The 25,908-nt window shown below is 32.2% G+C and overlaps 1 pseudogene; it reads left to right on the top strand.

Annotated features, from left to right (window-relative positions):
* Positions 1 to 25,908, top strand: part of LOC139848601 (uncharacterized) — a 42,426-nt pseudogene that overhangs the window by 3,222 nt on the left and 13,296 nt on the right.

Raw genomic sequence — 25,908 nt, 5'->3', positions numbered from 1 at the left:
GTTTTAGAAAAAATTACGTCCATAGTACCTGTGGTTTGTTAAGTTTTTCACCACAGCACCTAAACTTTATTTTTAACTTCGGTGGTACCTCAAATATGTTGAAGTAACGTGGATAATACCTAAGACTAACTGTCGTCAGTGTTTAGCCGTTAAGCTATCACATGTGCCATGCATGTGAGGGCACTTTTGTCCGTTTACATTATTTGTTCCATATAAAAGATATGCTTATAAGTAAACCACAATAACTCCAGATTAAATCCCCAATTCTCTTTAAATCCTACTTTTTTTTGCCAATTACTTGGTAATAATTAGATCCTAAATGCCATACATTAGACATTACGGAGTATTATTTATTACTACTTATAATATGATATCTCAAAGTTCGTCAAGTACAATAGGATTAAATTAATGAGAGCCCTTTACATTTCATTTGTATCAATAGTTGTACTTTTTGTTACAGATAGCAAGTGGTCATGCTGATGGAAGTATAAGATTTTGGGATTGTGATAAAGGAACCTGTGAGACCACCTTGAATGGGCACAAAGGGGTTACATGTATCCTTGGGTTCAACTGAAAGGACCCGTTCATATACATTATAAACGATTCACAATAGTTGATTACATTGCGAGGTATTTGACCTCTATATGATACATTTTACAAACATTGCATTCGTTTTTAAAAGACAAACTTTATTTACATCGAAAATTGACAGGCATGCATACCATTTCATAATATCCACTATCCAACTATAAATTGATTTAATAATAATCTTTGATGAACTCAATGACTCGAATGCAACGTTCTTCAAAATATGCTATGAAAGACTCCAAGTAATATCTTTAAAATGAGCAAATGCACAGCGGAAGATTTCTTTAACACCTGAGAATAAACATGCTTTAAAGTGTCAACCAAAAGGTTGGTGAGTTCATTAGTTTATCATAATCATTTATTTCCATCATTTTAATAGACCACAAGAATTTCATTTTCAGTTCTCATAAATATACGTCCCATGCATAGAGACAAAAATAATCATTCATATGGTGAACACCTGCTAACCGACATTAACTAGATACATATAAGAATATCCCCTATCATTCCGGGATCCTCCTTCGAACATGATATAAATTTCGAAGTACTAAAGCATCGGTACTTTGGATGGGGTTTGTTAGGCCCAATAGATCTATCTTTAGGATTCGCGTCAATTAGGGTGTCTGTTCCCTAATTCTTAGATTACCAGACTTAATAAAAAGGGGCATATTCGATTTCGATAATTCAACCATAGAATGTAGTTTCACGTACTTGTGTCTATTTTGTAAATCATTTATAAAAAATGCGCATGTATTCTCAGCCCAAAAATATAAAGGGTAAAAAGGCAAATGAAACTCACGCATATAAATATTGTAAAACAGTTAATAAAGCATTTGCATGTATTCTCAGTCCCAAAAATGTAAAGAGTAAAAGGGAATCAAATGAACTCACGCATATAAATATTGTAAAACAGTTAATAAAGCATTTGCATGTATTCTCAGCCCCAAAAATGTAAAGAGTAAAAAGGGAGCAAATGAAACTCACTATACTGTATTTCGTAGTAAAAATACATATAACGTCATTGAACAAGTGCAAGGTTGGCCTCGGATTCACGAACCTAAATTAATTATATATATTTATATGTTGGTCAATATTTGTCTAAAAAATTAGGTCAAGTCATAGTGTACCACAATCCTAATGCTCGAGACTAATATGCAAAAGTCAACAAAAGTAAATTTGACTCAAAATAATTTCTAAAACTCTATACATGATTAATATATAGTTTAAATATCGTCGTTTTATATTTTTAAATATTTTAAAAAGATTTATTAGAGTAAATAATATAATTTATTTATTAATAAATAAAATTTTATATTAAATTTATATAATAAAATATACTTTTATATATATTAAGTAATAAAATTTATAGGGTTCATTTAATATCATAAAGATAATATGATAGGTATTATTAAAGTAAGTTATTACACGTAGTAAAATATGTTTGTATCACATATTTATTTTATAAAATAATATCTATAATAATAGTAAGTAAAAGTTGTATTATTTTGTAATAATAATTATTATTATAAAAATATCAATATTTATAATTACTAAGATGACATTATGATAAAACGATAATTCTAATTATGATAACTTTAATATTTACGATAATTTTTAATATTATCTTTAAAATAATAATTCTATTTAAAATAATAATAATAATAATGATATTTTATAGTAACAATGACATTTCTATTAAAATGATAATTTTTGTTAAAATGATAGTTTTAATACTAACGATACTTTTAATAATAATAGTAATGATAAAAATAATAAGAACGATAATTTTATCTAAATTAATATCTTATAATATTTTAATTTCATCATGATACTCTTACTCATTATTTCCTAATCGTTTCGTTTAATAGCTTTTAATCGTCTTTTATATCTTGTTCATAATAATGATAATAATAGTAATCAAAATATTTAGGTGTTACAATTATTTATTTTAATTACACTAATATTAATAATGATAGTTACTATAATATTATTAACGATAATACTAATAATTATCTTAATGATAATATAGTAATAATAATAATAACAATAACAATAACCATTTTTAAATAATAATATATATATATATATTAATAATGATAATAATAATACTAATACTAATAATAATAATAATAATAATAATAATAATAATAATAATAATAATAATAATAATAATAATAATAATAATGATGATAATTGGATAATAATAATAATAATAATACTAATTATAACTTTAACGATAATAACGATAGTAATAAAAAAAACAATTTTTAATGATAAATCCCTTTTATTGATAAAGATAATAATAATGATAATAATAAGATAAAACTAGAACGACGATAAAAACGACGATAATAATAATCATTTTTAATAAAAATATCGAAAATTCAATTGATTATAACTTCTAATCCGTTCATCGAAACCATTCGATATCTAAAGGAAAAGTTCTTAATTTTTTGCTAGCTTTCCAAGGACATGCATATCTTATACCTTATCTCAACCGCAAGTGTAACTAATTCAAGATTCAACCTAACCTGTCTAAGGGCAATATCAAAAGTACAAGCATGCATAATCCTAAATACTCGAGCACTAGTCAGGGATACACTATTAGTATGTAAAAGTTAAATTATGAGTACTCACGTATCAATATTGAGATTCAATATTGCAGGAAAGGTACGTAGACGCAACGGAAATGATAAACACTATATTGACCTCACGAGCATACCCATGAACCATACTCAATCACCTCCATAGCTATAACCTATAATTTCCTTAATCCTATCCTACTCGAAAAACAATTTCGAAATCACTCGGACAACACTCCGTCGTAATATTTTATGTATACTAATAATATCTTGAAATAATACGGAGTAAATATATATATGTAAATCGATTGAGAGAGTTTAGAGAAAAATATTTTCAAGTTTCTATGAAATAATGAAACCTATTGAATTCTATTTATAATAGATTTTTGAATTATTAAAATGAATTATTAAAGTATGAATTATTAAAGTGAATTATTAAAGTATGAATTATTAAAGTGAATTATTAAAGTATGAATTATTAAAGTGAATTATTAAAGTATAAATTATTAAAGTATGAATTATTAAAGTGAATTATTAAAGTTAAAGTAAAGTAAATATAAAGTAAAGGGAAAGTTTAAGTATAGTAAAAGTATAAAACTATGTACGTATTATACGCGTATAAATATATATAATATTAATTTAAATCGTTATATATATTTAATAAAATAAAATATAAATATCGTTATCTTTATCATACTAGTTAAGTAATGAGTTGTCAAAAGTGGTTCTAGATATTTATAAAAGTTATATACGTTTTAATAATAAAGTTCTTTTTAAACTGAAAACGTTTTTGTACGTTTGAAACTAAATAGATCAATCGAGTCTTTATGAGATTCAATCTTCCACTATCCTTTGTCTAGTTCTCAATGATTGACAATTTGTTCTTATTTATAAATTACTTTACCATTTTCCGAATATTGTTAAAATGGAAATATTTCTCAAATCAACGTGGGCCTTTCAACAGAGACTTGTAATCATAATTTAATATATCTGATAATTCAATCAGTTGATCTTATCTTCTAATTCCATTGATAAACATTTTGAAACAGATACAATCATATAAAGTATTTAATCTAATATTTCGTTTACGTTTCAAGTTATAATATATATACACATATACATATATAATCATATTCGTTTAATGGTTCGTGAATCGTTGGAACTTGGTCGAGGTTGAATGAATGTATGAACATAGTTTAAAATTCTTGAAATTTAACTTAACAAATATTGCTTATTGTGTCGGAAACATATAAAGATTAAAGTTTAAATTTGGTTGGAAATTTCCGGGTTGTCACATCAACAAAACTGGTTCATTATGTCACACCCCCTAAATGGAACCGGGGGTAATCTGTGACTAACCAATATCATAACACAAGTGTAAAGCGAGAACGACTCTATATGAGACGTTTTAATTAAAAATCAATGTATTTAACGCAGCGGAATGTAATAAGTCATTACAATTTGTAAATCCAAAATGTAAATGTAAACTAAATTGTTTTAAAGCAATAATGTAAATGATAATATGCGGACTCCAAAAGCAGCAAAGTCCAAAATAGCACACAAAGTCTTTAGCAATCTTCACCTGAGACAAAACATGCTTAAAGAGTCAACCAAAAAGGTTGAGTGAACAACATAGGTTTAATATATAGTTTTAGACCACAAGATTTAGTTATCAAAAGCAAATGCTGAAATTATGATATTGAGACGTAAACAAAGTTACCCCAGGACACCTTGAACTGTCAGTGTCGTTTAATCATTATTATGTAACCAAAGACCAACGGTCAAATGGATAGAGACGTCACTCTCAATAGTGCTATTCACAATAACTAAGCTTTCCTTTATACGTAGCAATTAACGATATCATGGTAGGGATTTGGCATGAATCAAAGCATGTCAGCACAGTTAAACAGTTTTCAGGTACTTGTGTCTAAGCGTAAAACAGTTTGAAAGCAAGCATGTGTCTCACCCCAACAGTTATAAAATAAGTAATAGAGAAAATTTAAAAAGTGGGGCTATGAAGATCACCTTATTAGCAGATAGGTATTCCACGCAAGTAGTAAGTACGAAATGTGTAATCGAGGATCTCAACCTAGAGATATAATATTCGATTAGGTAATGTCCAATAGACATATAGCTTGTTTATTAATACAGTAAACTATATTAACAGTGACCGTTTTCGAGAAAGTTATATGTATATATGTGATAATATACTTAGTGTTATAAGTGTTACTACCTAGGTATGTATACATGTTACACCAATATTAGTATTATTAGTTACATTAACTATTCAACTATTGAGTAAGTTATGATTATATGTTATGTATATAATTATATCTATGTGATACATGAAATGTCCCGTTCTTATTGATTAAAAACGTTCCATATTAATTGATTTCATTGCGAGGTTTTGACCTCTATATGAGACGTTTTTCAAAGACTGCATTCATTTTTAAAACAAACCATAACCTTTATTTCATAAATAAAGGTTTAAAAAGCTTTACGTAGATTATCAAATAATGATAATCTAAAATATCCTGTTTACACACGACCATTACATAATGGTTTACAATACAAATATGTTACATTGAAATCAGTTTCTTGAATGCAGTTTTTACACAATATCATACAAACATGGACTCCAAATCTTGTCCTTATTTTAGTATGCAACAGCGGAAGCTCTTAGTATTCACCTGAGAATAAACATGCTTTAAACGTCAACAAAAATGTTGGTGAGTTATAGGTTTAACCTATATATATCAAATCGTAACAATAGACCACAAGATTTCATATTTCAATACACATCCCATACATAGAGATAAAAATCATTCATATGGTGAACACCTGGTAACCGACATTAACAAGATGCATATATATAAGAATATCCCCATCATTCCGGGACACCCTTCGGATATGATATAAATTTTTAAGTACTAAAGCATCCGGTACTTTGGATGGGGTTTGTTAGGCCCAATAGATCTATCTTTAGAGTTCGCGTCAATTAGGGTGTCTGTTCCCTAATTCTTAGATTACCGGACTTAATAAAAAGGGCATATTCGATTAGATAATCCAACCATAGAATGTAGTTTCGATTACTTGTATCTATTTCGTAAAGCATTTATAAAAGCAGTGCATGTATTCTCAGTCCCAAAAATATATATTGCAAAAGCATTTAAAAAGGGAGCAAATGAAACTCACTTTCACAGATTTTTACTTCGTCGGGAAGTAAGACTTGGCCACTTGTTGATTCACGAACCTATAACAATATACACATATATATCAAAGTATGTTCAAAATATATTTACATCACTTTTAATATATTTTGATGTTTTAAGTTTATTAAGTCAGCTGTCTTCGTTAGTAACCTACAACTAGTTGTCCACAGTTAGATGTACAGAAATAAATCGATAAATATTATCTTGAATCAATCCACGACCCAGTGTATACGTATCTCAGTATTGATCACAACTCAAACTATATATATTTTGGAATCAACCTCAACCCTGTATAGCTAACTCCAACATTCACATATAGAGTGTCTATGGTTGTTCCGAAATATATATAGATGTGTCGACATGATAGGTCGAAACATTGTATACGTGTCTATGGTATCTCAAGATTACATAATATATAATACAAGTTGATTAAGTTATGGTTGGAATAGATTTGTTACCAATTTTCACGTAGCTAAAATGAGAAAAATTATCCAATCTTGTTTTACACATAACTTCTTCATTTTAAATCCGTTTTGAGTGAATCAAATTGCTATGGTTTCATATTGAACTCTATTTTATGAATATAAACAGAAAAAGTATAGGTTTATAGTTGGAAAAATAAGATACAAGTCGTTTTTGTAAAGGTAGTCATTTCAGTCGAAAGAACGACGTCTAGATGACCATTTTAGAAAACATACTTCCACTTTGAGTTTAACCATAATTTTTGGGTATAGTTTCATGTTCATAATAAAAATCATTTTCCCAGAATAACAACTTTTAAATCAAAGTTTATCATAGTTTTTAATTAACTAACCCAAAACAGCCCGCGGTGTTACTACGACGGCGTAAATCCGGTTTTACGGTGTTTTTCGTGTTTCCAGGTTTTAAATCATTAAGTTAGCATATCATATAGATATAGAACATGTGTTTAGTTGATTTTAAAAGTCAAGTTAGAAGGATTAACTTTTATTTGCGAACAAGTTTAGAATTAACTAAACTATGTTCTAGTGATTACAAGTTTAAACCTTCGAATAAGATAGCTTTATATGTATGAATCGAATGATGTTATGAACACCATTACTACCTCAAGTTCCTTGGATAAACCTATTGGAAAAGAGAAAAATAGATCTAGCTTCAAAGGATCCTTGGATGGCTTGAAAGTTCTTGAAGCAGAATCATGACACGAAAACAATTTCAAGTAAGATTTCCACTCGAAATAAGATTGTTATAGTTATAGAAATTGAATTAAAGTTTGAATATGATTATTACCTTGTATTAAAAAGATAACCTACTGTAAGTAACAAAGGTTTCTTGATCTTGGATGATTACTTGGAATGGATTTAGAAAACTTGGAAGTAAACTTGCAATCTTGTAAGTATTCTTGATTTTATGAAACTAGAACTTTTGGAATTTATGAAGAACACTTAGAACATGAAGATAGAACTTGAGAGAGATCAATTAGATGAATAAAATTGAAGAATGAAAGTGTTTGTAGGTGTTTTTAGTCGTTGGTGTATGGATTAGATATAAAGGATATGTAATTTTGTTTTCATGTAAATAAGTCATGAATGATTACTCATATTTTTGTAATTTTTTGAGATATTTCATGCTAGTTGCCAAATGATGGTTCCCACATGTGTTAGGTGACTCACATGGGCTACTAAGAGCTGATCATTGGAGTGTATATACCAATAGTACATACATCTAAAAGCTGTGTATTGTGCGAGTACGAATACGGGTGCATACGAGTAGAATTGTTGATGAAACTGAACGAGGATGTAATTGTAAGCATTTTTGTTAAGTAGAAGTATTTTGATAAGTGTCTTGAAGTCTTTAAAAAGTGTATGAATACATATTAAAACACTACATGTATATACATTTTAACTGAGTCGTTAAGTCATCGTTAGTCGTTACATGTAAATGTTGTTTTGAAACCTTTAGGTTAACGATCTTGTTGAATGTTGTTAACTCATTGTTTATTATAAAAAATGAGAAGTTAAATTGTTATATTATCATGATATTATGATATATAATATATCTTAGTATGATATATATACAGTTAAATGCCGTTACAACGATAATCGTTACATATATGTCTCGTTTCGAAATCATTAAGTTAGTAGTCTTATTTTTACATATGTATTTCATTGTTAATACACTTAATAATATATTTACTTATCATTTAACATAATTAACCAAGTGTATCAATATCTTAGTATGATTCATATGTACCTAGTAAGACGTTGTTATAACCATAATCGTTATATATATCGTTTTCGAGTTTCTTAAATTAATAGTCTCATTTTTATGTATATAACTCATTGTTAAAATACCTAATGAGATACATACTTATAATAAAATCATGTTAACTATATATGTATAACCATATATATGTCATCGTATAGTTTTTACAAGTTTTAACGTTAGTGAATCACCGGTCAACTTGGGTGGTCAATTGTCTATATGAAACCTATTTCAATTAATCAAGTCTTAACAAGTTTAATTGCTTAACATGTTGGAAACACTTAATCATGTAAATAACAATTTCATTTAATATATATATAAACATGGAAAAGTTCGGGTCACTACAGTACCTACCCGTTAAATAAATTTCGTCCCGAAATTTTAAGCAGTTGGAGGTGTTGACGTATCTTCTGGAAATAAATGCGGGTATTTCTTCTTCATCTGATATTCACGCTCCCAGGTGAACTCGGGTCCTCTACGAGCATTCCATCGAACCTTAACAATCGGTATCTTGTTTTGTTTAAGTCTCTTAACCTCACGATCCATTATTTCGACGGGTTCTTCAATGAATTGAAGTTTTTCATTGATTTGGATTTCGTCCAACGGAATAGTGAGATCTTCTTTAGCAAAATATTTCTTCAAATTTGAGACGTGGAAAGTGTTATGTACAGCCGCGAGTTGTTGAGGTAGCTCCAGTTGGTAAGCTACTGGTCCGACACGATCTATAATCTTGAATGGTCCAATGTACCTTGGATTTAGTTTCCCCCGTCTACCAAATCGAACAACGCCTTTCCAAGGTGAAACCTTAAGCATGACCATTTCTCCAATTTCAAACTCTATATCTTTTCTTTTACTGTCCGCGTAGCTCTTTTGTCGACTCTGGGCGGTTTTCAATCTTTGTTGAATTTGGATGATTTTCTCGGTAGTTTCTTGTATTATCTCCGGACCCGTAATCTGTCTATCCCCCACTTCACTCTAACAAATTGGAGACCTGCACTTTCTACCATAAAGTGCTTCAAACGGCGCCATCTCAATGCTTGAATGGTAGCTGTTGTTGTAGGAAAATTCTGCTAACGGTAGATGTCGATCCCAACTGTTTCCGAAATCAATAACACATGCTCGTAGCATGTCTTCAAGCGTTTGTATCGTCCTTTCGCTTTGTCCATCAGTTTGTGGATGATAGGCAGTACTCATGTCTAGACGAGTTCCTAATGCTTGTTGTAATGTCTGCCAGAATCTTGAAATAAATCTGCCATCCCTATCAGAGATAATAGAGATTGGTATTCCATGTTTGGAGACGACTTCCTTCAAATACAGTCGTGCTAACTTCTCCATCTTGTCATCTTCTCTTATTGGCAGGAAGTGTGCCGATTTGGTGAGACGATCAACTATTACCCAAATAGTATCAAAACCACTTGCAGTCCTTGGCAATTTAGTGATGAAATCCATGGTAATATTTTCCCATTTCCATTCCGGGATTTCGGGTTGTTGAAGTAGACCTGATGGTTTCTGATGCTCAGCTTTAACCTTAGAACACGTCAAACATTCTCCTACGTATTTAGCAACATCGGCTTTCATACCCGGCCACCAAAAATGTTTCTTGAGATCCTTGTACATCTTCCCCGTTCCAGGATGTATTGAGTGTCTGGTTTTATGAGCTTCTCTAAGTATCATTTCTCTTATATCTCCAAATTTTGGTACCCAAATTCTTTCAGCGCTATACCGGGTTCCGTCTTCCCGAATATTAAGATGCTTCTCCGATCCTTTGGGTATTTCATCCTTTAAATTTCTCTCTTTTAAAACTCCTTGTTGCGCCTCCTTTATTTGAGTAGTAAGGTTAGTGTGAATCATTATATTCATAGATTTTACTCGAATGGGTTCTCTGTCCTTTCTGCTCAAGGCATCGGCTACCACATTTGCCTTCCCCGGGTGGTAACGAATCTCAAAGTCGTAATCATTCAACAATTCAATCCACCTACGCTGCCTCATATTCAGTTGTTTCTGATTAAATATGTGTTGAAGACTTTTGTGGTCGGTATATATAATACTTTTGACCCCATATAAGTAGTGCCTCCAAGTCTTTAATGCAAAAACAACCGCGCCTAATTCCAAATCATGCGTCGTATAATTTTGCTCGTGAATCTTCAATTGTCTAGACGCATAAGCAATCACCTTCGTCCGTTGCATTAATACACAACCGAGACCTTGCTTTGATGCGTCACAATAAATCACAAAATCATCATTCCCTTCAGGCAATGACAATATAGGTGCCGTAGTTAGCTTTTTCTTCAATAATTGAAACGCCTTCTCTTATTCATCCTTCCATTCAAATTTCTTCCCTTTATGCGTTAATGCAGTCAAGGGTTTTGCTATTTTGGAGAAATCTTGGATGAATCTTCTGTAGTAACCAGCCAATCCTAAAAATTGACGTATATGCTTCGAAGTTTTTGGGGTTTCTCACTTTTTAACGGTTTCGATCTTTGCCGGGTCCACCTGGATACCTTCTTTGTTCACTATGTGACCGAGGAATTGAACTTCTTCCAACCAAAATGCACACTTTGAAAACTTAGCGTACAGTTTTTCTTTCCTCAATACTTCTGGCACTTTTCTCAAATGTTCTTCGTGCTCTTGATCATTCTTTGAGTAAATAAGTATGTCATCGATGAAAACAATGACAAACTTGTCAAGATATGGCCCACACACTCGGTTCATAAGGTCCATGAACACAGCTGGTGCGTTAGCCAATCCAAACAGCATAACCATAAACTCGTAATGACCATAACGCGTCCTAAAAGCAGTTTTTGGAATATCATCCTCCTTTACTCGCATTTGATGATATCCAGAATGTAAATCGATCTTCGAATAAACTGACGAGCCTTGTAGTTGATCAAATAAGTCATCAATTCTCGGCAGTGGATAACGGTTTTTGATGGTAAGTTTGTTCAACTCTCTGTAGTCAATACACAACCTAAATGTACCATCCTTCTTCTTGACAAACAAAACAGGAGCTCCCCATGGTGATGTGCTTGGTCAAATGAAACCACGTTCTAATAGTTCTTGCAGTTGGCTTTGCAGTTCTTTCATCTCGCTGGGTGTGAGTCTATAAGGAGCACGAGCTATTGGTGCAGCTCCTGGTACAAGATCTATTTGAAATTCAACAGATCGATGTGGAGGTAGTCCCGGTAATTCTTTCGGAAATACATCGGGAAATTCTTTTGCGACGGGAACATCATTGATGCTCTTTTCTTCAGTTTGTACTTTCTCGACGTGTGCTAGAACAGCATAGCAACCTTTTCTTATTAGTTTTTGTGCCTTCAAATTACTAATAAGATGTAGCTTCATGTTGCCCTTTTCTCCGTACACCATTAAGGGTTCTCCTTCTTCTCGTACAATGCGAATTGCATTTTTATAACATACGATCTCTGCTTTCACCTTCTTCAGCCAGTCCATGCCAACTATTACATCAAAACTCCCTAACTCTACTGGTATCAAATCAATCTTAAATATTTCGCTACCCAGTTTAATTTCTCGATTCCGGCATATATTATCTGCTGAAATTAATTTACCGTTTGCTAATTCGAGTAAAAATTTACTATCCAACGGCGTCAATGGACAACTTAATTTAGCACAAAAATCTCTACTCATATAGCTTCTATCCGCACCCGAATCAAATAAAACGTAAGCAGATTTATTGTCAATAAGAAACGTACCCGTAACAAGCTCCGGGTCTTCCTGTGCCTCTGCCGCATTAATATTGAAAACTCTTCCGCGGCCTTGTCCATTCGTGTTCTCCTGGTTCGGGAAATATCTAATAATGTGGCCCGGTTTCCCACATTTATAACAAACTACATTGGCATAACTTGCTCCGACACTACTTGCTCCGCCATTACTCGTTCCGACACCATTTGTTCCTTTCGTTCTGTTAACCCCTGGTCCGTAGACCTCACACTTCGCCGCGCTATGACCATTTCTTTTACACTTGTTGCAAAATTTGGTGCAGAACCCCGAGTGATACTTTTCACACCTTTGGCATAGCTGCTTCTGATTGTTGTTGTTGTTGTTGTTGCGATTGTTATTATTGTTGGGATGATTGTTATAGTTGATGTTGTTGTTATTGTTGTTGTTGTTGTTGTTGTTGGGCCGTTTGTTGTAGTTGCGATTGATGTTGCGATTGTTGGGATAATTGTTGCGATTATTATTGTAATTGCTGTTGTTGTTGTATTGGTGATTCTTATCACCGTTTTCCTCCCACTTTCTTTTGACTTGCTTCACATTGGCCTCTTCAGCCGTCTATTCTTTAATTCTTTCCTCAATCTGGTTCACTAGTTTGTAAGCCATTCTACATGCCTGTTGTATGGAGGCGGGCTCGTGTGAACTTATATCTTCTTGGATTCTTTCCGGCAATCCTTTCACAAACGCGTCGATCTTCTCTTCCTCATCTTCGAACGCTCCCGGACACAATAGGCACAATTCTGTGAATCGTCTTTCGTACGTGGTAATATCAAATCCTTGGGTTCATAACCCTCTAAGTTCCGTCTTGAGCTTATTGACCTCGGTTCTTGGACGGTACTTCTCGTTCATCAAGTGCTTGAATGCTGACCACGGTAGTGCGTACGCATCATCTTGTCCCACTTGCTCTAGATAGGTATTCCACCATGTTAACGCAGAACCTGTGAAGGTATGCGTAGCGTACTTCACTTTGTCCTCTTCAGTACACTTACTTATGGCAAACACCGATTCGACCTTCTCGGTCCACTGTTTCAATCTGATCGGTCCTTCGGTTCCATCAAATTCCAAAGGTTTGCAGGCAGTGAATTCTTTGTAGGTGCATCCTACACGATTTCCTGTACTGCTAGATCCAAGGTTATTGTTGGTATGTAGCGCAGCCTGTACTGCGGCTATGTTTGAAGCTAGAAAAGTACGGAATTCCTCTTCATTCATATTCACGGTGTGTCGAGTAGTCGGTGCCATTTCCTTCAAAATAGTCAAATTGAACAAGTTAATCATACAGAATATTAAGAGTAATTAATAGTATTTCGTAGCATAATATGAACTCATTTATAAACGCTTTTTCTTCATATTAGCGTTTTATAAGTTTAAATTCGGGTAGTACCTACCCGTTAAGTTCATACTTAGTAGCTAATATACAATTCAACTACTACAATTCTATATGAAAAACTGATTATAATAATATTTCGCGTTCAAACTTTTATACAATATTTTACAAACTTACAATACCGCTTATTTTACATAAAGCATGAAATATAGCACACAATAACTTTGATACAAGATAGTTGTGAAGATAATTCTAGCTAGTACACAAGTCGTTCAGCAAAGGCAATAAAGACACGTAATTTATACGTCCAGAAACAAGTCATGCATTCTGGTTTTACTATGACTACTTCCCATCCTTGGTCTTGTGGAACATAACCGTTATGGCCGTTGATAAGACAGCGTGTTGTAACGTTGTCAAAGGGACGAGGGTTACGTAATGTCCAACAGTCCCGTAACAATCTAAAAACCTCATTTCTTACCCCAATTACCGACTCCGTTACTTGTGGGAACGTTTTGTTTAATAGTTGTAGCCCGATGTTCTTATTCTCACTTTGGTGAGAAGTGAACATTACTAACCCGTAAGCATAGCATGCTTCTTTATGTTGCATGTTAGCTGCTTTTTCTAAATCATGAAGTCCTATATTCGGATACATTGAGTCAAAATAATTTCTTAACCCGTTGCGTAAAATAGCATTTGGGTTCCCCGCAATATATGCGTCAAAGTAAACACATCGTAACTTATGGGTTTCCCAATGTGATATCCCCCATTTTTCAAACGAAAGTCTCTTATAAACCAAGACATTCTTGGAACGTTCTTCGAATGTCTTACAAACTGATTTCGCCTTAAATAGTTGTGCCGAGGAATTCTGACCGACTCTAGACAAGATTTCATCAATCATGTCTCCGGGTAGGTCTCTTAAAATATTGGGTTGTCTATCCATTTTGTGTTTTTAAACTGTAAAATAGACAACAGTTAGATTCATAAAAAAATTACTTATTAATACAAGCAATTTTTACATATATCATAAAGCATAAGCACACTATATTACATATATTACACCACACGAATACAACTATCTTATTCCGACTCGCTCATTTCTTTTTCTTTGGTTTTGGTTCGTTTTGCTAAGTTTCTAGGGATATATGATGTTCCCCTAATACGAGCCGTCGTTTTCCACATTGGTTTAGAAAAACCTGGTGGTTTAGAGGTTCCCGGGTCATTGTTACAACTTAAGGGCTTCGGGGGTTGACGATACATATAAAGTTCATCGGGGTTGGAATTAGATTTCTCTATTTTTATGCCCTTTCCCTTATTATTTTATTTTGCCTTTTTAAATTCAGTTGGGGTAATTTCTATAACATCATCGGAATTCTCGTCGGAATCCGATTCATCGGAGAATTGGTAATCCTCCCAATATTTTGCTTCCTTGGCGGAAACACCATTGACCATAATTAACCTTGGTCGGTTGGTTGAGGATTTTCTTTTACTTAACCGTTTTATTATTTCCCCCACCGGTTCTATTTCCTCCTCCGGTTCTGACTCTTCTTCCGGTTCCTCTTCGGGAATTTGTGAATCAGTCCACGAATCATTCCAATTTACATTTGACTCACCTAATCAGTGGGACTTGTTCTAGAGGTAGACATCTATCACATAATATCAAACGCGTTAAGAGATTAATATATCACATAATATTCACATGTTAAAAATATATAGTTTCCAACAAAATTTGTTAAGCAATCATTTTTCAAGTAAACACGGTCGAAGTCCAGACTCACTAATGCATCCTAACAAACTCGATAAGACACACTAATGCAAAATTCTGGTTCTCTAAGACCAACGCTCGGATACCAACTGAAATGTCCCGTTCTTATTGATTAAAAACGTTCCATATTAATTGATTTCGTTGCGAGGTTTTGACCTCTATATGAGACGTTTTTCAAAGACTGCATTCATTTTTAAAACAAACCATAACCTTTATTTCATAAATAAAGGTTTAAAAAGCTTTACGTAGACTATCAAATAATGATAATCTAAAATATCCTGTTTACACACGACCATTACATAATGGTTTACAATACAAATATGTTACATCGAAATCAGTTTCTTGAATGCAGTTTTTACACAATATCATATAAACATGGACTCCAAATCTTGTCCTTATTTTAGTATGCAACAGCGGAAGCTCTTAGTATTCACCTGAGAATAAACATGCTTTAAACGTCAACAAAAATGTTGGTGAATTATAGGTTTAACCTATATATATCAAATCGTAACAATAGACCACAAGATTTCATATTTCAATACACATCTCATACATAGAGATAAAAATCATTCATATGGTGAACACCTGGTAACCGACATTAACAAGATGCATATATATAAGAATATCCCCATCATTCCCGGACACCCTTCGGATATGATATAAATTTCGAAGTACTAAAGCATCCGGTACTTTGGATGGGGTTTGTTAGGCCCAATAGATCTATGTTTAGAGTTCGTGTCAATTAGGGTGTCTGTTCCCTAATTCTTAGATTACCAGACTTAATAAAAAGGGCATATTCGATTAGATAATCCAACCATAGAATGTAGTTTCGATTACTTGTATCTATTTCGTAAAGCATTTATAAAATCAGCGCATGTATTCTCAGTCCCAAAAATATATATTGCAAAAGCATTTAAAAAGGGAGCAAATGAAACTCACTTTCACAGATTTTTACTTCGTCAGGAAGTAAGACTTGGCCACTGGTTGATTCACTAACCTATAACAATATATACATATATATCAAAGTATGTTCAAAATATATTTACAACACTTTTAATATATTTTGATGTTTTAAGTTTATTAAGTCAGTTGTCCTCGTTAGTAACCTACAACTAGTTGTCCACAGTTAGATGTACAGAAATAAATCGATAAATATTATCTTAAATCAATCCACGACCCAGTGTATACGTATCTCAGTATTGATCACAACTCAAACTATATATATTTTGGAATCAACCTCAACCCTGTATAGCTAACTCCAACATTCACATATAGAGTGTCTATGGTTGTTCCAAAATATATATAGATGTGTCGACATGATAGGTTGAAACATTGTATACGTGTCTATGGTATCTCAAGATTACATAATATACAATACAAGTTGATTAAGTTATGGTTGGAATAGATTTGTTACCAATTTTCACGTAGCTAAAATGAGAAAAATTATCCAATCTTGTTTTACCCATAACTTCTTCATTTTAAATCCGTTTTGAGTGAATCAAATTGCTATGGTTTCATATTGAACTTTATTTTATGAATCTAAACAGAAAAAGTATAGGTTTATAGTCAGAAAAATAAGTTACAAGCCGTTTTTGTAAAGGTAGTCATTTCAGTCGAAAGAACGACGTCTAGATGACCATTTTAGAAAACATACTTCCACTTTGAGTTTAACCATAATTTTTGGATATAGTTTCATGTTCATAATAAAAATCATTTTCCCAGAATAACAACTTTTAAATCAAAGTTTATCATAGTTTTTAATTAACTAACCCAAAACAGCCAGCGGTGTTACTACGACGGCGTAAATCCGGTTTTACGGTGTTTTTCGTGTTTCCAGGTTTTAAATCATTAAGTTAGCATATCATATAGATATAGAACATGTGTTTAGTTGATTTTAAAAGTCAATTTAGAAGGATTAACTTTTATTTGCGAACAAGTTTAGAATTAACTAAACTATGTTCTAGTGATTACAAGTTTAAACCTTCGAATAAGATAGCTTTATATGTATGAATCGAATGATGTTATGAACACCATTACTACCTCAAGTTCCTTGGATAAACCTACTGGAAATGAGAAAAATAGATCTAGCTTCAAAGGATCCTTGGATGGCTTGAAAGTTCTTGAAGCAGAATCATGACACGAAAACAATTTCAAGTAAGATTTCCACTCGAAATAAGATTGTTATAGTTATAGAAATTGAATTAAAGTTTGAATATGATTATTACCTTGTATTAGAAAGATAACCTACTGTAAGTAACAAAGGTTTCTTGATCTTGGATGATTACTTGGAATGGATTTAGAAAACTTGGAAGTAAACTTGCAATCTTGGAAGTATTCTTGATTTTATGAAACTAGAACTTTTGGAATTTATGAAGAACACTTAGAACTTGAAGATAGAACTTGAGAGAGATCAATTAGATGAAGAAAATTGAAGAATGAAAGTGTTTGTAGGTGTTTTTGGTCGTTGGTGTATGGATTAGATATAAAGGATATGTAATTTTGTTTTCATGTAAATAAGTCATGAATGATTACTCATATTTTTTTAATTTTATGAGATATTTCATGCTAGTTGCCAAATGATGGTTCCCACATGTGTTAGGTGACTCACATGGGCTGCTAAGAGCTGATCATTGGAGTGTATATACCAATAGTACATACATCTAAAAGCTGTGTATTGTACGAGAACGAATACGGGTGCATACGAGTAGAATTGTTGATGAAACTGAACGAGGATGTAATTGTAAGCATTTTTGTTAAGTAGAAGTATTTTGATAAGTGTCTTGAAGTCTTTCAAAAGTGTATGAATACATATTAAAACACTACATGTATATACATTTTAACTGAGTCGTTAAGTCATCGTTAGTCATTACATGTAAATGTTGTTTTGAAACCTTTAGGTTAACGATCTTGTTGAATGTTGTTAACCCATTATTTATTATAAAAAATGAGATGTTAAATTGTTATATTATCATGATATTATGATATATAATATATCTTAGTATGATATATATACAGTTAAATGCCGTTACAACGATAATCGTTACATATATGTCTCGTTTCGAAATCATTAAGTTAGTAGTCTTATTTTTACATATGTATTTCATTGTTAATACACTTAATAATATATTTACTTATCATTTAACATAATTAACCAAGTGTATCAATATCTTAGTATGATTCATATGTACCTAGTAAGACGTTGTTATAACGATAATCGTTATATATATCGTTTTCGAGTTTCTTAAATTAATAGTCTCATTTTTATGTATATAACTCATTGTTAAAATACCTAATGAGATACATACTTATAATAAAATCATGTTAACTATATATATAACCATATATATGTCATCGTATAGTTTTTACAAGTTTTAACGTTCGTGAATCACCGGTCAACTTGGGTGGTCAATTGTCTATATGAAACCTATTTCAATTAATCAAGTCTTAACAAGTTTGATTGCTTAACATGTTGGAAACACTTAATCATGTAAATAACAATTTCATTTAATATATATATAAACATGAAAAAGTTCGGGTCACTACAATACATACATATATTCTTTATTCATTATTATTCATGTATGTGTTCACTACTATACAATATATTTATATATACATTAGGTGTTACATATAGATAGGTGTAAGATGTTACATATATATATACTCCTTACTTTTTATTATTAAGTTTACTAACTTATGTATCTTACATAATGCATATTCATACATACATTCACACGTACATACACATACTTATATACACATACATATACACGTATGCATATATTTACATATACACACACACATATACATACAGTGTATACATGCACATGCGTACGTATGCATGCACGTACACCATGATCACCTTACTAATCCATAATCTTAACCTAATTCTTTTAATCAAAATCTTTATACTTGATGTGTTAGCAGAGTAGTATATAAAATAGCTTATATTTTTACAGGAAAAACTATTAAATACGATACATTTTTACACAAGATATTTATTTATTTATAGAATGGATATACTTAAACCTTGCTACAACACTTATAGGCAGTGTACCTAATCGTACAGTAGTGTAGTTTTTAGTAAGTCCGGTTCGTTCCACAGGGAATGTTTTTAAACAAAGCTTAACGCTATATTAGTTTACTTTTATAAAAATACAAATATATATATAAGTAATATTATTATTATAAAGGGGGGTTTTTACCGTTTAATGACCGGTTTGTCGATTTTAAAACTTTAATCGCAGTTAAAACCAAATGTAAAATAATAAATATAAATACAAGACTTAAATTAAAGCGTAAAGTAAATAACAATAATGAAATTGCGAATAATAAAAGTGCGATAAAATAAACTTGCGATAATTAAAAAGTACGATAATTAAAAGTACAATTAAATACAATAACAATAAAAATGTGATAATTAGAAGTGCAATTAAATATAAAATAAAGGAAATTAAATATGAAATAAAAGAATTATGCTTATTTAAACTTCCGTAATCATGATGTTTGACGTGTTGATTTTAATTTTAAGCCCATGGGTTAATTGTCCTTTGTCCTGGATTATTTAATATGTCCATACGGATTTGTCCATAATAGTCCATCAGTCATAAATATAAAGAGCGAAAGCCTTCGTCAAATTATTCTTATTCCCGAAGTCAAATATTCCAACTAATTGGGGATTCGAATTGTAACAAGGTTTTAATACTTTGTTTAATGAATACACCAGGTTATCGACTACGTGTAAACCAAGGTTTTACTACTTTGTTAACAATTACACCAATTACCCTTGAATGTAATTCACCCCTGTTTCAACAAGTCTATTAACTATTAATCCAGTTCCGTGTCCGGTAAAATGAATAATTATTGGTATTTATAGATATCCCGCCCACCGTACCCAGTCAAGCGTATGTGGTTATATATAAATACGTCGAATTATAAGTTTGTATATTAAATTAACAAGGTATTGTTTAGTTAATATAAAACCCATTAATAGCCCATAGTCTAATTTCCACAAGTGTCGTTCTTTTATCCAAACCCCAATTATGGTACAAAGCCCAATTACCCAATTTTAGTAATTAGCCCAACATCATGATTACTTTGGATTAAATAAGCATAATAATAACTTAGCTACGAGACATTAATATAAAAAGGTTGAACATAACTTACAATGATTAAAAATAGCGTAGCGTTACACGGACAGAATTTCTACTTACACCCTTACAACATTCGCTAACATACCGTTATTATTAGAATTAAAATTAAAATTAAAATTAAAATTATAATATATGTATATATAATACGTTTTATGAGAGAAGAAGAAAAAGGGTAGTTTTGCGATCAGAATTCGGTTGCTTTTATAGGGAGTTGCAGAAATTGGGGCTCCGCGACTCGCGGCCCATTTTGCCTTCAAACTCCGCGAGTTGCGGAGTTTGTAAATACAGCTCAGTCCCTTTTGGAGTCTTTCTTGCCGACGGTTTTAAATATTAATATAATATATATATAATTTTTAAGAATTATTTATATATTATATTATATTTATGTGCATAGTTGACTTCTAATTTTTAGTCCGTTGCATCGAGCGTTGAGAGTTGACTCATGTCCCGGTTCCGGATTTTCGAACGTCCTTGCGTACAATTTAATATCTTGTACTTTGCGTTTTGAATCTTGTACTCTTGTAATTTCGAGACGTTTCTTATCAATAATTGGAACCTCTTTGATTGTCTTTTGTACTTTTGAGTTTTTTGGTCGTTTGCGTCTTCAATTCGTCGAATCTGTCTTTTGTCTTCACCTTTTATTATTTAAACGAATATCACTTGTAAATAGAACAATTGCAACTAAAATCTTGTCTTTCTTGAGGAATAATGCTATGAAATATATGTTCGTTTTTAGCATTATCAAATATTCCCACACTTGAGCGTTGCTTGTCCTCAAGCAATATCGTCTTGAAATACTAGAATCACTTCTTTATTCTTCACACTTTGTACATCAGTGATTTCTATACGGTGGTATAAACAATGGTAGTAACGATATGGTTTACAGTCCCACATGACTATAAAAATTTAGATCCATTAAGGAAATTGGATCTTTATGAAAACATTTGATCTTTTGAAAATTAAATCTAGTTTTTACCCTAGATAAGTTTTCTGGAATAACCCTTTACCGGTGTTTGCAAAATATTTTTGTGGGTTTGGTGGGTTTCAGATTTGAAAATTTTAGCTCAAAACTTATGGTTTTGTGTCACCCACTTGCTAACCTTGTATTTGGAAAGCAACACGTCCAGTTTACTTGTCCCGTATATTACCTTTCGGTAAACTACCGTCCGGTTGTAAAGGAAAGCGTTGAACAAGCAACTGTTAAGGCAATGTCCCCTGACATGCTTTTAATTATGGTCTATAACGTATCAGACGCAATTACTATCCTTGGTAGGAGCAATAGTAAAGCTCACCCTTATGATTTTTCGGTCTGGCACAAGGTCCTGTTTTTGACCACTATGCAACCACCGTTCTTACGGTTGACACCCGATTTGGTTCAGGTGACCTAATGAATTCCAGGTGAATTCCTAGGATTTTACGTTCAATGGTAATGAACGCATTGAAAATAGGGTTTTCAGAAAACAAATCGGTTTTATTTTTGATCAAAATATTTTCTCGTTCAAGCTCGAGTTTAGATATCATTGAATTCCATGAGTTTGAATTCTCAATCTTTAAGGTCAATCTCTAGGATTGAGTAATATCAGGCTTAAAAGCTGATTTTTGATCTTTTAAGGAGATTATCCTTTCTGGGGATCTGATTCATTAGTCTTATCCAGCTAATTTGCATGGTGCCCCCCCATTTTACGAGATAAATCCTTCTCATGGTTAGGATAAATCTGACCACTTGGCGACCCTGTTTAATGCTGAGGTCCGTGGATTTCCTGCTGATTTTAGTGATGACTTTTCTAGGTTTTTCGTCAACCTACAGCTGGTCTGGACGACAACTTCATGACCTAAATCAAGAAGCGCGTGTCTTTTTCGGAAGACTTTACTTCCTTTTAATGATGGAATTGATTCATCGTGTAGATCCATCTCTTCTTTTCTTTCATCGGGTAAAACAGTTTAGTTTAGTCCAAAGCAAAAGTATTTTCAGTTATTTGTTACAGACATATGTGACATATGTTTAAGATAACTTGGTAAATTTTCCCACACTTGGCTTTTATTTTCCTTTTTATCGTCCTCTATTCCATTTTAAATGAATTTTAACATTTTGGTTTGTTTCTCAATTTATGTCCTTTCTGAGGTAACAATAATTTCGTTGTTAAAACCTAGTTTTATTGTTCATAAATATGTATAAACATGATTTTGAGTTCATTTAATTGAAAATTTTTAAAAATTTTACTAGAATTGGGTAGTCAGTATATAAGACTAGGGCTGTTCTTTATTATCAGAGAGCACTAGATTCTAATACAACTACTGCTTTACTAGTATTTTTAATGGTAACCAAGTGTATAGAGTAAAAAAATTTAAAATCCGAAAGAATTTAACCCCTTCCCACACTTAAGATCTTGCAATGCCCTCATTTGCAAGAAATCAGTAACAATTTAAATTATTGAGGGTGATTTGTGTGAAAATGATTAAATTTTTACCAAAGTTTCCAAATATATTGGCGTTTGTTTGCTGAATGATAAATGGTGCACATCATTTGTTCATTCCGTCTTGTTGTTATTTCACATATATTTTGCATCTTGTCGTCAAAATTAGTTGCTTTTGCTGAACTTAATGCCAGTCTTTGAAAATGCGTTGTTTTACCCTGTTGTGTACATAAGATAAACTGCAAACATATATACATATTTTTGAAGTTTGGTATATTACCCCACATTCAAAAATTATTAAAATCTAAGAATAAAAGTTAGAAAATTATAAAAACTATTACAATATTAACATAAGTATTAAACATATCAACATTACAAATTACAAAATAAATAAAACTAAGTAGACTAGGGATGATATTGATACCAATAGGGGTTCCAAGCATAACCATAGGTGCTATAGAATGCTTCGGCAGGGTTATACGTAGGATACGGTGGTTGCATCTCTATAGACCAGGGAGGGAATATGGGTTTTGGTATAGGAATATAGTTTCTACCTATATGTTGGCAATGAGCTATGATTTGGTTTTGATGAACTTGCCAATCTTCAAATGCTCTCTGTCTAGCATTTTCGTACTCCTGTGAAGCTATAAACCTTTGCATTTCTTGCATTTCATTCCCCCCTCCTACATTACCTTGCTGTTGGCTTCTCTCAACCTGTGGATGTCTACCATGGTATTGTACTGCGGCGTTATTTTGCCTCTTCAAAACTTTCGCACCATGGTATACATTTAAACCTATAGTATCGCGGGGTTCTGGTTCTTCGACTAATAATCCCCCCCGACTTATATCCACACCGAGATATTCAGCAATCAAAGTAATAAAAATACCACCTCCTATTATGCTATGCGGTCTCATCCCCCTAACCATAGCTGATAAATAATAACCCACACAATACGGTATACTTACAGCGCTTTGTGGGTCTCGAATACACATATGGTAAAACAAATCCTGTTCATTTACCTTTTCCTTGTTCTTACCTCTTTGTGTAATCGAATTAGCTAAAAACCTATGAATTACTCTTAATTCAGCTCTATCTATATCCAAATAAGAGTAATTTCCCCCTTTGAATCGGTGATGGCTTGTCATTTGACTCCATACACCGTGTGTATCAAAATTTTCATCTATCTTTCTACCATTTAGTATCAACCCTCTACAATCGGCAGATGCTAACTCCTCAGGCGTATATATACGTAAAGCCTGAGCCATGTCTAGTAAAGACATGTGGCGCATCGAACCTCCTAACAAAAATCTAATAAAAGATCGATCGGTTAAACTAGCTACCCGATCGTTTAATTCTATAATACACAACAATTCTTCACACCATACTTTATATACAGGTCTACGCATGGTGAATAAACGTACCCAGTCATTAAAAGTAGAATTACCATACCTCTGTACAAGTAATTCCCTAATTGTCCCGGCCAATTCTACAGCTTCTAATGGTCCCCATTCTATGACCCTAGGTACCTCAACAACCTTATAATGAAGAGTATGCAAACCCCTTTGATATTTTGAATAATCTATCCAAAGTCTGTCAAATCTCAGGTTCGGGTGCAAATCTTCCAAGTGCATATCAGAAAAGGTCATGACTGGATGAGGTATATCTTGCTTGTAGTAGTTATCCACCTCCTGTTGTTCCGCATTCTCAGCAGGAGCATTGCGAGCTTGGGATGAAGATTCACCCCTTTCAGCCTGCAAAACACATCAAACACAATTTTTGTGCATCCAAATATGCATTAGTGTCAGCAAAATCATCAATCAAAATAATTACAATGACATGATCAATTTATATCAAACTTAAGCTCATTTTCACATTTTTATCAAATCTACACTTTTTCAAATAAGCATACACGAAAATGTTCGCCAAGTTCATAAGCATTCAACTCAAATAACATGTCAAAATAATCATTACTAGCAATTAAACAAGTTTCAAATGGCATTATCTTTCAAAAATCAAGTTCATGAATTTTAGACTTGAAAAAGTCCACTTTAATTCTCAAAATCATGTTTAGGCTCAAAGTTTGGATCATTTAACTACCTAAACATGTTACACTACTTAATTTAGCAACAATTCATGACAAAAATCGGCCATAACCTGTTTATATCAAACAGCCCCAAATTTGCTCAAGAACACAAACCCTAGATTACTCAAAATTTGAAATTTAAGGCTTCTAATCATGTTAAATAGCATCAATCTAGGTTATACAAGCATAATACATAAACAATTTAAGCATAATTACACTAAAAAGCATCAAAATCAAATTGGGGAAAAAATTGCTCAAGAACACTAATTTTCGGATTAAATGGTGTTTAGGTGTAGAAATTTACCGTTTTTCTTGAGTAATTCCTTGATAGCATCCTTCTCAACATGATTTTAGTAAAAGATTTGATGATTAACTGTTAAAAATTGTGATTTTGGGGGTGTTTTTGCGTGTTTTTTCGGCAGTTATTTTCGCAGTATTTTTTCTTTGTGGTGTGTTGGGACTGATCAGTTCCAGCTCTTATATTTTTTTCTGTAATTTGATATCTCCGCGAGTCGCGGTGTTTGAAACTGCAAACTCCGCGAGTCGCGGAGTTTGTATTTTTTTTTTTTAAACATCTTATATTAAAACAATTAAGTAATTAATTTTAAAATTTTGTTTCCCTTGTTATTTAGGAAGAGGTCGTTTCGGATCGATGTCCTAGTCCGACCTTCGACAAAATTTTAAAATTTGTCTTTTTGTAGCGATTGTTTTAAAAGCTAAGATTTTTGGGTTTTTTTAATGTTTTTGGCATACTTTAATTCAATAAGATTAAAAATAATGATAATAAAAGTTCTCGTCCCTCCCTTGGGTAAA

The sequence above is a fragment of the Rutidosis leptorrhynchoides genome, chromosome 5, assembly GCF_046630445.1.
Source record: "Rutidosis leptorrhynchoides isolate AG116_Rl617_1_P2 chromosome 5, CSIRO_AGI_Rlap_v1, whole genome shotgun sequence".
Taxonomy (NCBI): domain Eukaryota; kingdom Viridiplantae; phylum Streptophyta; class Magnoliopsida; order Asterales; family Asteraceae; genus Rutidosis; species Rutidosis leptorrhynchoides.
Note: the sequence above shows the minus strand (reverse complement) of the source record. Positions and strands in the feature narration are given on the sequence as shown.